Raw genomic sequence first — 13,254 nt, forward strand, 5'->3', positions numbered from 1 at the left:
ACCATAGGTTAGGAGGAGAGGAGAGATGAACCAAAGATTTTTAGGGCTGTGGAACTTACTCTGTAGAATGCTATAATGCTGCGTGCATGTCATTATATATTTGTCAGAACCCATAAAACGCACAGTACCAACAGTAAACTCTAATGTAAAATATGGACTTTTAATGATAATAATGTGTCAGCATAGTCTAATTGATTATAATTAATGCACCACTCTGGTAAGAGCAGTATGATGGTGGCAAGGCTGTGCATATATTTGGCGGGGGGGAGGGGAGTAAGTAGGAATTCACTGTACTTTCTACTACATTTTGCTGTGAAACTAAAACTGCTCTTTAAAAAAAGGTCTATTTTTTAAAAAAGAAAGAGAAGGATCACTCAGAGGGTGAATCCAAAAGCCACAGAAGATTATTTCCAGGATTTGAAACCTCATGGAGTTGATCCAATTGACTTTCAAAATTTATTGGAACCAGTTATTCTTTTTTTCCTTTCATTTTCTTCCTCTATTTTAGAATGGAAAAGCCGGTGCCTTGGTGTCTCTGTCAGTTAAGCATTCACTCAGGTCATGATCTCACAGCTCATGGGTTTGAGCCCTGCGTCGGGCTCTGTGCTGACAGCTCAGAGCCTGGAGCCTGCTTCAGATTCTGTGTCTCCCTCTATCTCTGCCCTCCCCTTCTCCCCCCACTCTCTTCCTGTGTCTCTTGCTATCAAAAATAAGTAAAGATTAAAAAAATTTTGGAATGGGAAAGTTGGTAACTGTTGTCCCATGCCTGTCCCACCAATGTGTTGTGGAAGCAGTTAACTTGCTATCTAGTTTCATGTGTCCACAAATGGAGTGGAATTTTGTCAGGACAGATAAATCATAACCAGAGTCTCAACTATACCTGACTTGAATGTCTTTCACATGTGGGATGTGCATGAATCCATAGGGCAGGTTGTGACACACTAAATAATGTCCCACTTGGTTCACACCCTAATCCACAGAACCCATGAATATTACTTTATATGGCAAAGGAAACTTTCCAGATATAATGTAGTTAATGATCTTGAGATAAAAAGAATTTCCTGTATTATCTCTAAGGGCCTGATACAATAACTAGGGTCCTTTTGAGAAGGATGCAAGAGGAATCAGAATCACAGCAGAGATCATATGATATGCAGATAATATGATAAGCAGGTATTGAAGTCATGCATTTTGAAGATGGGGGAAGTGGATTGTGATGGCTAATTTTATATCTCAGCTTGGCTCAGCAACTGTGCCCAAATGACTGGTCAAACACTAGTCCAGATGTTGCTATGAAGATATTCTTTAGATGGGATTAAGATTTAAATCATTAAAAAAAAAAGATTTTAATCAGTTAGACTTTGGGTCAAGTAGATAACTTAGGTAGACCTCAACCAAACTGTTGAAGGTCAAAAGACTGAGGTCTGAAAGGGAGAAGAAATTCTGCCTCTAGATTGCCTTCAGACATGATAACATGACCTCAACTCTTCCCCAGGATTTCAGTCTTTCAACCTGTTCTGAAAATTTCAAACTTGTCAGCCTCCAGAATTCCATGAGACAATTCTGTAAAATAAATCTCCGCCCTCTCTCTGTCTCTCTATTAGATAGATGATAGATAGATAGATAGATAGATCGATAGATAGATAGATAAAAATAGATATAGATATATTGATATCCAGATCTTCTTTGACTTATAATGGGGCTATATCCTAATGAACCAATCATAAATTGAAAATATTGCAAGTTGAAAATGTATTTGATACATCTAGTTTACTAAATTTCATCATGTAGCCTACTCTACCTTAAATGTGCTCAGAACACTTGCATGAGCCTACAATTGGGCAAAATCATCTCACGCAAAGCTATTTAGTAATAGAATGTTGAATATATCATGTAATTATTGAATACTGTACAGAAGGTGAAATACAAAATGGTTGTAAGTGTATCAGTTGTTTACCCTCATGATCAAGAGACTGAATGGAAGCTATAGCCCCATTGCAGGTAGCCATGCAGTAGCTGAGCATCATGGGAGAATATTGTACTTCACATGGCTAGCCCAGGAAAAGATCAATTCAAGTACGGATTCTACTGAATGCATATCATACACCATTGTAAAGCTGAAAAATCCGAAGTCAAACCATCATTAGTCAGGGATCAAAGATGTACATGTATGATGATGTATTCATAAACACTGAATCTATCTCTTTGTAGAGCTCTAATAAAGGGACATAAACCAAAAATTTAGGTGGCCTTTAGAAGCTGGAAAAAAAACAAGGAAACATATTCTCTTCTCCAGCTTCTGGAAGGAACTGGAGTTGGCTGTGTTGACATGTTTGAATTTAGTACAGTGAATCTAATTTTGGGCTTCTGGTCACCAGAACTGTAAAAGAATACATTAATGGTATTTTAAACCACCAACTTTGTGATAATCTGTGACAGCAGCCATAAGAAACTAATACAGGACCTTATCCCCATTTAATTAGTAAAATATTCCTGTTTTAACATATGTTTTTTAGGTAATACCTTCCCTCTTGTTTAAATGACAAGGGTAGCTGACTCACCTTATGTCTCACTTCACATTATTTCAGTCCCTGTTTTACTCATTTTTATGGTGCCAACCTACTGTGTGCGAGTGTTATCTATGGCACCTCACATCAGCTGTATGGAATAACATCACTTCTCTTCCAGAGCTTCTCTGTCACTATGCTGTGGGACAATGGCGAGAAAATTGTCAGTCATTCTGGCATGGAGAAAATCTCAATCCCTATGTGGCTCCTTTCAACCAATGAGGGATGGAAGCCAATGGATACTTCCTTTTCCTGAAACTCAGGGGCAATACACAAATATCTTCTACGTGGTTCCTCTAAGGTATCTAGCAAGACAGATTTCTGGGTTCGTACTGTGATTAGTATGATAGCTTACTCTTAGATTGGCTTTCTTTCTTCCCTTTTATACCCTACCTACTCCCCTTCTTATCTCATAGGATCACTTTCAAAAATAAATAATCTGCATGGAGACCCATATTTCACACCTGCGGGACAAACTGGCTTAAATTGGCTGGTAACAGAAAAGACCCTGGAAGTCACACCATCAGAACAGGTTTCTAAAACTAGAACACTCACCAGATAGCTGTAAGGAGTGTGTTGTTGTTGGTGAAACTGTGATAACCCTTGCATTATAGTCATTAAGAATCTCACCAATGATAGGTCAGAATAAGGTGCACATAGAAAGTGAAACTTTCATTTCCGAAGTAGCTTTACAAGTTGACATTTAAATTATGTAGGGCAGGGTGCCTGAGTGGTTCAGTAGGTTGAGCATCTGACTCTTAATTTTGGCTCAGGTCATGATCTCACAGTTCATGAGATTGAGCCCTGATGGGCTCTGCACTGACAGCATGGAGCCTGCTTGGGAGTCTCTCTCTCTCTCTCTCTCTCTCTCTCTCTCTCTCTCTCTCTCTCTCTCCCCTTCTCTCTCTCTCTCTCTCTCTCTTTCCCTCTGTCTGCCCAACCCCTGCATATGCTCCTGTGTGCTCACTTTCTCTCTCTCTCTCAAAACAAATAAATTAAAAAAAAAAACATAAATAAATTATATAGGACAACAGTAATTCTAAAGATGGCGATTTTGCTGGCTTTTATTTACAGCTTCAAAAGCTTTAAAAATAAATTGATAGACTCAGGTAATTATACTTTGAAAATAAGAAAGCCTGCACAGTAACATTAAGAAAGACCTACTTCTCTTGCAGCTACAAGGCAGAGGCCCAAGTTTTAATTAAAAAGGTAGTGCAGTTATGACTAATTCTATAAATTTGATATGTCTTTTATGCCAAAGACAAGGTGCTAATAGAAAAAGAGTGAGGTCTGCACTGGGGATATTTGATTGAGCTGAAGACCTGAAACCTCTAGATTCTCCTGAGTCCTCCCACCCAGCAGAAACAATTTCTTTTCCTTGGAAATAGAAGTCTCATCTCCTGAAGTTTCTGCAAAGACACCAGAGGCAGTTGCCTTACAAGATCATGGGTTTTGTTTTTGTTTTTTATATTTGTTTGTTTATTTATTTAGTGCGAGGAGGGGAGAGGGGCAGACGGCAAGAGAGAGAAAGAGACAGAGTCTCAAGCAGGCTCTGCACATCAGCATGAAGCCTGATGCAGGGCTTGATCCTACGACCCTGTGATCATGACCTGAGCCCAAATCAAGAGTCCTACCCTCAACTGACTGAGCCATCCAGGTGCCCCTGTATTTTGTTTTTTAAATTAAAAAAATGTCTTTGTATCCTATAGGTGCCTCCACAATAACAAATATAGTCATCTGGAGCAAGGAAATAAAAGCTCCCTTTCAGGAGGAGAAAGACAAGAGAGAGAGAGAATCATTAAGCAAATAGGATAAAATGCTAATTGATGAATCTGGATAAAATGTATATCGATGCTCTTTGTACTATTTTAATTTTTGAAACTCTTTTAAGTTTGAAGTTATTCCCCCCCCCCAAAATAAGTTTGAAATACATAATTTCCAAACCACACTCCAAAGAAATGAGGAAACACAAGGCTTTTCCTCAAGAGACCCCCTAAATGCTGCATCTCTAAGGAGAGCAACGTTTCAAGAAATATTCTTTGATTTTAAAACGTTATGGGAGTTTAAAATATTTTTAAGTTCACACTCAACACCCCCCAACATGCTTCAGGAATAAGTTTTAGATGATTAGTTGGATGAGTAGCTTTTTATATCTAATAAAACCACTTTCGTTAGACATGCCAGAGCAGGAGATTGTGAAATTGGTATGAGCTGGTTCAAAAGTAATCCCAGCCCTTGCTTGCATTCCAAACAAGCAACATCAAAAAGTAAACCCAGGGAGCAAGTTGTTCCATAAGTCTTTGACTTCTCTGACCCTTAGAAATAGCTGAATTCTAAAAGACAGAATAGTACCCATAAATTTAATTTTCTAAAACCTTAAAACATAAGATGCCCTGTAAGTGTCCAAAATGAATCACCTTCCTAACTAGCTAAAAATTATTAGGAATGTATCTTGCATTTTTTTTAGTTTATGCTATATGACAAGGAAAGCAATTTTTAAAAATCTGAGATTATTTTATTGTTTTGCCTGATCAAATATTTTCACCCACTTCTATAATTTAATGTCCAAATTACAAATGGTTAAAATACTTCAAGTAATATATAATGTCACCTTATCAGAACCATTTCAGATGTATGGTTCTTTGTTTCTCTAATCTGACCACTACCTGTCTGCCTCTTTACTGTAAAATCAGCATTCTCCTTCCACTGTGAAACAAAAGACGTATTTTGAACCTCTTTGTGGGAGAAATCTGATCAAGCTTGGAATGTAGAGATGAAAACATATCTCCTATGGCACAGATGATAATTTCTAGGGAAAACCTTAACAACTCTTTCTCCTTTCTCTTACTTTCCAGAAGCAGCAATTTAAAACTTAAATGCTTAATCAATTCAGATGAGTTATACCAGCAAATTAAAACTTCTAGGTTGTGCTAAAAATATCAGGTGATTCCCTACCCTGGGATAAGCAAACTACATTTGTCCGTTAGGCCATAATTTCAATTCTTAAACTTTATTGTAACCTACTCACTTTACATAGAAGTAAATTGTAGTCTAGATGGGAAAAAACTTGCCCAAAGCAGAGTTGGAATTAGCATCTAGGCATCTTGTCTCAGTCTAACATTATATGTATCACACCTAGAAAACTGTTTCTATGTATTCTGGATTTACCCTCCTGATTACTTCAGCCTGAATGCAAGGAGTTCTAATTCCCTGGGCTGATGATACTTAGATAAGTGTCTATGTATCGGTTTTAATGAGAAACAGGATTGTTCCCATTCGAAATCTAACTGGCTCTACAGAGTTCAAATTAGTTGTAACTTTTTGGTGGTTGTTGCTTGACTTAAGCACAAATCCCTGACAAATATTGCTTTCACTGTTAAAAAATGACTTTTTGTATTTCAAGAATAAAATCAACCATTTTCTAAGTTATTACCATATTCTGGGGGTGGTTGGGAGCAGAGCAAAGGGGCAAGGACTCACAATAGCCAGGGTAAACTCAACCAAGGCACATGGTTTCTGCTAACTGCCTGGTAGACTCCACCATGATAACTGCCCTAAACCTCATAGGATTCATTACTTGAGGACCCCCAAACTAGTCTACATGCAACCCCAGTACTCTGAGCGCTCCTCCTCCTATTGCATGCCACCTGTAGATGGCACACAGAAGCCTCTGTAGATTATACATGCACACAAATAGTGGGGTGAACTCTGCTGAATTGGGAGAAGGTGCATTACTCCGAACACTTTAGGGCACTGTCCTAGAGAAAATAAATGGGCAGCTGTCAGAACCAGGCTGGCTTGGTAGGGTTGAGAAAATACTTCCTCTCCAGAGGGAACAAGAGTGAAGCAGGTGTATTCATAGGAAAGATCTGAGACCCAAAGAATCCCTAGCTGGGTTGACTGCTGAAGATCTTTCCCTTCTGAAAGAGTGGGGAAGGTGGCTACTTCTTCAAAGACAACAATATTGCAAAATCAACAATGCAAGACTCTAAGGAACATGGGAAAAAAAGAAAGATGGCACCATCAAAAGAACATAAAAAAGTTACCAGTAACCAACCCCAAAGAACTGGAGATCTATGAATTGCCTGATAAAAACCAAAATAATAGTTTTAAGTTGCTTAGCAAGCTGCAAAGAACACAGATAAACAACACAGAAAAACAGTGCATGAACAAAGAAGTTCAACAAAAAGAAATCACAAAAAAGAACCAAATGAATTCTGGAGCTGAAGAATATAGTGAATGAGATGACAAATTGCAATATTGTCAACAACAACCTCTATCAAGCGAAAGAAGAAATGGGGAACAGTGGGTATTTTCTAAGAGGGAAGTTTATAGTGATAAATGCCCACACTAAGAAAAAAGATCTCAAATAAGCAACCTAACTATATACTTCAAAGAACTACAAAAAAGAGAAATTAAGCCCAGAGTTAGCTGAAAGAAGGAACTAATAAAAATGAGAGCCAAACAAATGAAATAGACCAGAAAAAAAAACAGAAAATAACTAAGTTGTTTTTTTAAAGATAGAGGAAATTGACAACCCTTTACCTACCTGAATTGAGGAAAAAAGAAAAACATTCAAATAAAATTATTAATGGAAAAGGAGACATTACCTTTGATAGCACAGAAATTTAAACGGTTATGTAGATGACTATGAACAATCATACATATGCCAATGAATTGGGCAACCTAGAAGAAATGGATACATTCCTAGAAAATTACAATTTACCAACCCTGAATCATGAAAAAACAGAAAATCTGAATAGCCAAAAAACAAGTAAGGATATTGAACCAGCAATCATAAACTTTTCAGCAAGGAAAAGCCCATGGCTTCACTTGTGAATTCTACCAAACATTGAAAAAAGAATTAACATTAATCTATCTCAAGCTCTTCCAAAAAAACTTGAAAGGAGAGAACACTTTAGTATTGAAAAACTCATGTTCTGAGGTTGTACTCTTCCAAGGAGGATTTGTGTTTTCTTCTGCAAGGCGACTGGGGGCATTTACAATCTGGGATCTTGTTAAATAAAATTGGACCATATAGGTGTGTAACTGAATCGCATAATCACATGAGAACCAACTCATGAATTTTTTACATTTTTTTTTCTGTATCAACACTCAAGGCATAAAAAAGCAAGTTTTTTTTTCTACCACTTTCTGAATATTGACACTTGTGCCTCACCCACTCTTTCATTAAAGTTATGATCATTTGTAGTCCTAGCCTTATATTAGTGTTCCCTATTTGAGGGTCCACCTCAGCAAGCCCTAGAATTCATGTCACGTCTCCATCACTCCATGCAATCCTCAAAATGGCAGATCAAATATCTTTGGGTCCAAGTTGCCTCCTAAGTTTTCTTATCTCCCATGATTCCTGCCTTGACTTTGGTTTGGGCTTTTGATAATGTCTTACCTTATTGCAAGTCTACCCAAAAAGTGCATTTTAAAAAACATTGTTTATAAATTTTTATTTTATTAGGAGGATCATTAAAGTGCATCTCTTAAGTCATAAATAAAATAACGAACTGTTCTAACCCAAGATTAACTGAACGTTAAACTATTCGTTGATTCAACAAAGGTTTATTGAATTTTTCACATCCTACTTCATACTGTTCAAGGCAATGGTGATTCAGAAGTGAATAAAAACAAGTCCCAAACTTCATGACTCTCAAAGACTAATTAATGAATAGACCACATATAATAAATGTATGAGTAAGTATGAGGGTTTCTCTTTCCAGATCATTTCTACCTAGATCTGTCTATTGTAAACTTTGCATGGACCCTGATGGGAAGAAGGAGGGATAGTGAAATGGTGAGGGAGCTGAATGTGATAGCTTTATTAAAAAGAAAAAAAAATGGGTGCCTGGGTGGCTCAGTCGGCTGATAACTTTTATTTACCTGAGCGATAACTTCAGCTCAAGAAATTCGACCTCCTCATTTTACAAACACAAAAAAAAAACCAAAAAGCTGACATAGTTTCTTGTAATTTTCTTTTCTAATTCAGCTTCCAACAATTGTGGTTCACTTTCTGGAAATAAAGGCTTTTATTCCTCCATCAGCTGAATCCTATGTTTCTACAATATACTCGCATTTGACAGATACTGAGTCTTTTGTAAATTATGAAAATATTAACAGCCCTTATTGGTCATATGCTTAAATTATTCATAACATTTTCTACATGAGTTTTGATGGAATGTAATTCATTTCTTAAAGCTATTTTAACTTTCTATTTCTTCATTATCCAAATACCTTAAATTAATTTATCTTCTTTTAAAAAGGGATATAATGCAGTTACATATATTACTCTCCCAATGTCTATTTGAATTTAGCTCTATTTTCACTGAGATATTTTATAAAAATGTAATTCAATCACATTCACTAGTTATAAATTAAGGTATAAATGGAAATAAAATACTATATTTAATATGTATGTTTATTTAGTTTTAAATAGTGTTGAGTCGGCAGAGTAGCCATCATAGAGCTGGTTGTACTTTTTATATAAAATTTAAAAGATAGAAAAATCTCATCCTCACTTGCCTTATTGAGTCAATACTTAATTACTGACAACTAGGGGTGCCTGGGTGGCTCAGTCAGTTAAGCATCTGACTTCGGCTCAGGTTATGATCTCGCTGGGTTTGTGAGTTTGAGCCCTGCATCGGGCTCTGTGCTAACAGCTCAGAGCCTGGAGCCTCCTTCAGATTCTGTGTCTCCTCCTCCCATGCCCCTCCCATGCTCATGCTCTGTCTCTCTCTGTCTCTCAATAATAAATAAACGTTAAAAAATGTTTTAATTACTGACTAGTATTAGTGATGTAAATATGCATATTAGGCAATATGTCTCATTTCTAGCAGTTTACCCGCTAATGCAGATGACAGATAATCATAATGCAATATGATAAGTACCATAATAGTAATCTATAAAGTCATCAAGTGAAGATGAGGTTGACTCACTTAGTGGTGGGTGGTATGGATAAGTCTCAGGATGCTTCAAAATGCATGCGACCATTGCATTGAGACTGTAAAAAAAAAGAAAAGAAAAGAAAAGAAAATAATAAAGATTTTTTAAGGTGTTTGGAAAATAGTATCACAATGATGAGACAGAAGAGACACAGTGTAGAGAGTTTTGAGTGTCACACTAAAGACTTTTAAGTTTATTCTGTGTAGAAAGGGCAGCGAGATTTAATGAATGTCAGGCAGAATAGATACCATGTGCAAAGTTATGAATGTTTAGAAACTTGCGGGCACCAAGTTCTACGTGAATAGATAATGAGGTATTTATGGAGTAGATTTCTATGTATGTGAGTCTTGAGGAATAAGCATGAGTCAATTTAAAGAGGGTATTGCCTGACTTGCTAAGAGTGTGATATTTGCTCCACAGAAATTGTGAGCCAAAGAATCCTCTTACAAAGTGGGATTGACATGATAATAACCATTGTTAGCTGAATGCACATGATGTGCCAAGATACCCCCACCCTGCTCATTTGATTTCAATGTGATTGTGATAGAACATTCTCTTTACTTCCTGTGCTCCCCACTCAGAATGTGTCTCAAAGACTCCCTGCTGGGCTTTTTTGAAAGCTGCTCTGCCTTGTGCAGACAAGATCTCTAAGTTTAGGGGAACTAATACCACTGAAGGAAACCCCAACAAACAGGAATGGGTGAATCAATCCCCCTGGACTTTCATCCACTCTAAGGGCAATTCTGAGGTATATTCAGCATAGTTTCTTATTTGAGCCTAGAAGAATTAAGCCCTGATTCCCCACAATGGTAACTGGCTTTTCCTCCTTCTTTGTCTCACTTTTTCCACTCCTTCACCTCTGATTTCTGGGATTACAGATGCTTGCCTTGAGGTTTGCCTGGAGACTAGATGATCTTATCTGAGGTGGGGATCTTTTGAAATGATGCTGTTTCTTCTTAAGATCTGTCCCTGTCTCTCCTGATTGCCTATAGACCAATAACTAGGGTCAGATTTCAGAATAGGCTGAGAAGGAAAAACAGTCTGTGCTCAGACAGTGGATCAAAACTGTTTCAAGTTCTAGCTAATCTATATAAGAGGGAACCAAAAGAACATATGAGGCCCCTAAGACTGGTGGGCCAGTGTGGAAGTGTTGAATATAAGGCACCATAACATAATATTGATATAGAAGAACTCTGTCGTGACTCAAGATTTAACATTATGGCAAGGACATTTAGAGTTGATCCTAAAACATTGCTGGAATGGTTCTTTAGGTCTTGGACACAATAAACATGGCAAATAGTACATGAACTTGAGATGTAAGAACTGTTTTATCAGCATGTTGTGAAAGGAATCAGAAGGCATAGGGAGGTAGGCAAGTTAGAATGGGTTTAATCTGTGAGACTAGAGAACCAATCACTCACCCTGTGTTACTTGAGAAGGCCCAAATTACACTCTCTTCACTAAGAAGGCATTGAATGCTTATGTGAGGGGACTGCTGGCTTTATTGAGAATGTTAGTGCTGACTGTTCTCTGTAAGCCATGGTTGACTATAAGAGATGGTGATGGAGCTGGGATCTTTAGTTTTGTAGCAGTAAGTCACACACAGAGAACTGAGACACGGAGGTTCTTCTTTCCAGGAAGCAGTTTTATTGGTGCAGGAATGGGCTCAGTGGGCTAAGACCCAAAAAGCTGAGTCCCGAGCACAGTGGGGGGTTGCCTTTTGTACAATTTTTGCTCCTTTGCCTCCCATATATGGTAACATACAGTATGAATGGACAGTTTATGTTACAGGGTCATGAGTAATGTTGTGAACACACACATAGCCAGGTTGCCTTCCCTCGTCTTGAGGTTTTCACCACAATCCTTAGGGAGTGACTCTCCCACAGTTTCAATAGGGATACTTGGTTGTGGGAAAATAGGAGAGGCCAGATGTTGGCGCTTAATGATCAGAGGCAACCTGGAAAAATCTATAAGGTTGGTGTGGCAACCAGGGTTTCTAGAACATTAGGGATCTGAGATGGTGCCTAGTTGACCATAATGATTCCAAGAATGAGATAGGGGCTATAATTGTATAACCAGAAAAAAAAGTTAAATGGTGAGCAGAAAGCTTATGTCAGCAACTGCAAAGGGAAATAGTGATCCCTTATCCAGTTTCTTTACATGAGACAATTCTTTTTTTTTTTTTTTTTTTTTTTTTAATGGGGAAGAAGTGGCATCTTCAGCTTGGAAGTGGGTTAAGGTATTTATTTTGAATCTGCCAGCAGTTTTGAGTTAGGTTACACATTTTTTTAAAAAATTTTTTTTAACGTTTATTTATTTTTGGGACAGAGAGAGACAGAGCATGAACGGGCGAGGGGCAGAGAAAGAGGGAGACACAGAATCGGAAACAGGCTCCAGGCTCTGAGCCATCAGCCCAGAGCCTGACGCAGGGCTCGAACTCACGGACGGCGAGATAGTGACCTGGCTGAAGTCGGACGCTCAACCGACTGCGCCACCCAGGCGCCCCTACATGAGACAATTCTTAGACCCAGAGCCTATCCATTGAAAATGAGGCTGAGTCCTGTGGAGAAAGAACACTTCAATACCAACACACGTGTATAAAATACAATATTTCCCTCATTCTTCCCCAAAGGAACCAACAGCCATTTATAAGAATAAAACAATTCATTGGGATAAAAAGGAAATACCCATATTTTTCTAGTTAAGAAATCTGAACTGACACTGGATCTAAAATATGGGTTCTAGAATGCATTGTGCCCCTCCCCCTCCCTTCTTGTTAGGATGAGGACCCGTGGAAGCCAGGTGATAAATGGAATTACGGTCCAAATACATCTTACTACGTGTGCAACAGGTCTTTGGATATATAACTCTGGTCATTTCCTTAATCGCAATACATATTTATATGAACATATTTAAAAGTAGACATAACCCTCATATTGATTATTTTGACTATGGATAATAAGTAATATTATGATCTCTTAAAAATATGATAAATCATCATTCCCATGAGCACATTGCTTCAGCTCTTAGTTTCATAGGCATTTTTGGGCAGATGTAAAATCACAACTAGAATGCAGGATATCCATTGAGGCTGCAGCCTTTATTTAAATTCCCTCAGGGTTCATTTTAAAGCTGATGGTTTCAGCTGATATTTTGGATTTGCTTCACATTGTTAACTGCTTTAATATAGATTGGAAAAGCCAACTTCACATCCTTTTGCTTGTGAGCGGGATAAATTCCCCAAGACAAAAACCAAGGATGACTGACCTTACTCGGCTTTTGTGCTTTTATTTATTGAGGAAGTCTAAAGTGCCATGAGATTGAGTAAGTCAAATAAATAGATTGGGGTTGGCGCTCTGGGTAATTTGTTTGTTTCTCTTTGTTTGGTCCCTTTTCCAAGTACAGCCAATCCTATTGCCATGCAGACAAACATGACCGTTTGCTGGTAAATTATCACTTTTTTGGAAACTGAGCTAACACACTAGTGCCTCATTTAAACAAAAAAAAAAAGAAAGCAAAACCTAATGTAAATACCTAACAGCCCACTCCTATTTGTGTTTCGGTTGGGTGGTTTAAATGGCTTATGAATTTTGTTTTCCTCACATATAAAATCAGCTTATTCTCTTAGCTTTCAACTGAAAACTCAAAACTATTCTTTTGAACACAAACAGAACAATTTTGAATCTCTTGCCACAGATTTTTGGAAAACACTTATGTTCATAATGACCATTAACCC

The sequence above is a fragment of the Prionailurus bengalensis genome, chromosome C2 (assembly GCF_016509475.1).
Source record: "Prionailurus bengalensis isolate Pbe53 chromosome C2, Fcat_Pben_1.1_paternal_pri, whole genome shotgun sequence".
NCBI lineage: Eukaryota > Metazoa > Chordata > Mammalia > Carnivora > Felidae > Prionailurus > Prionailurus bengalensis.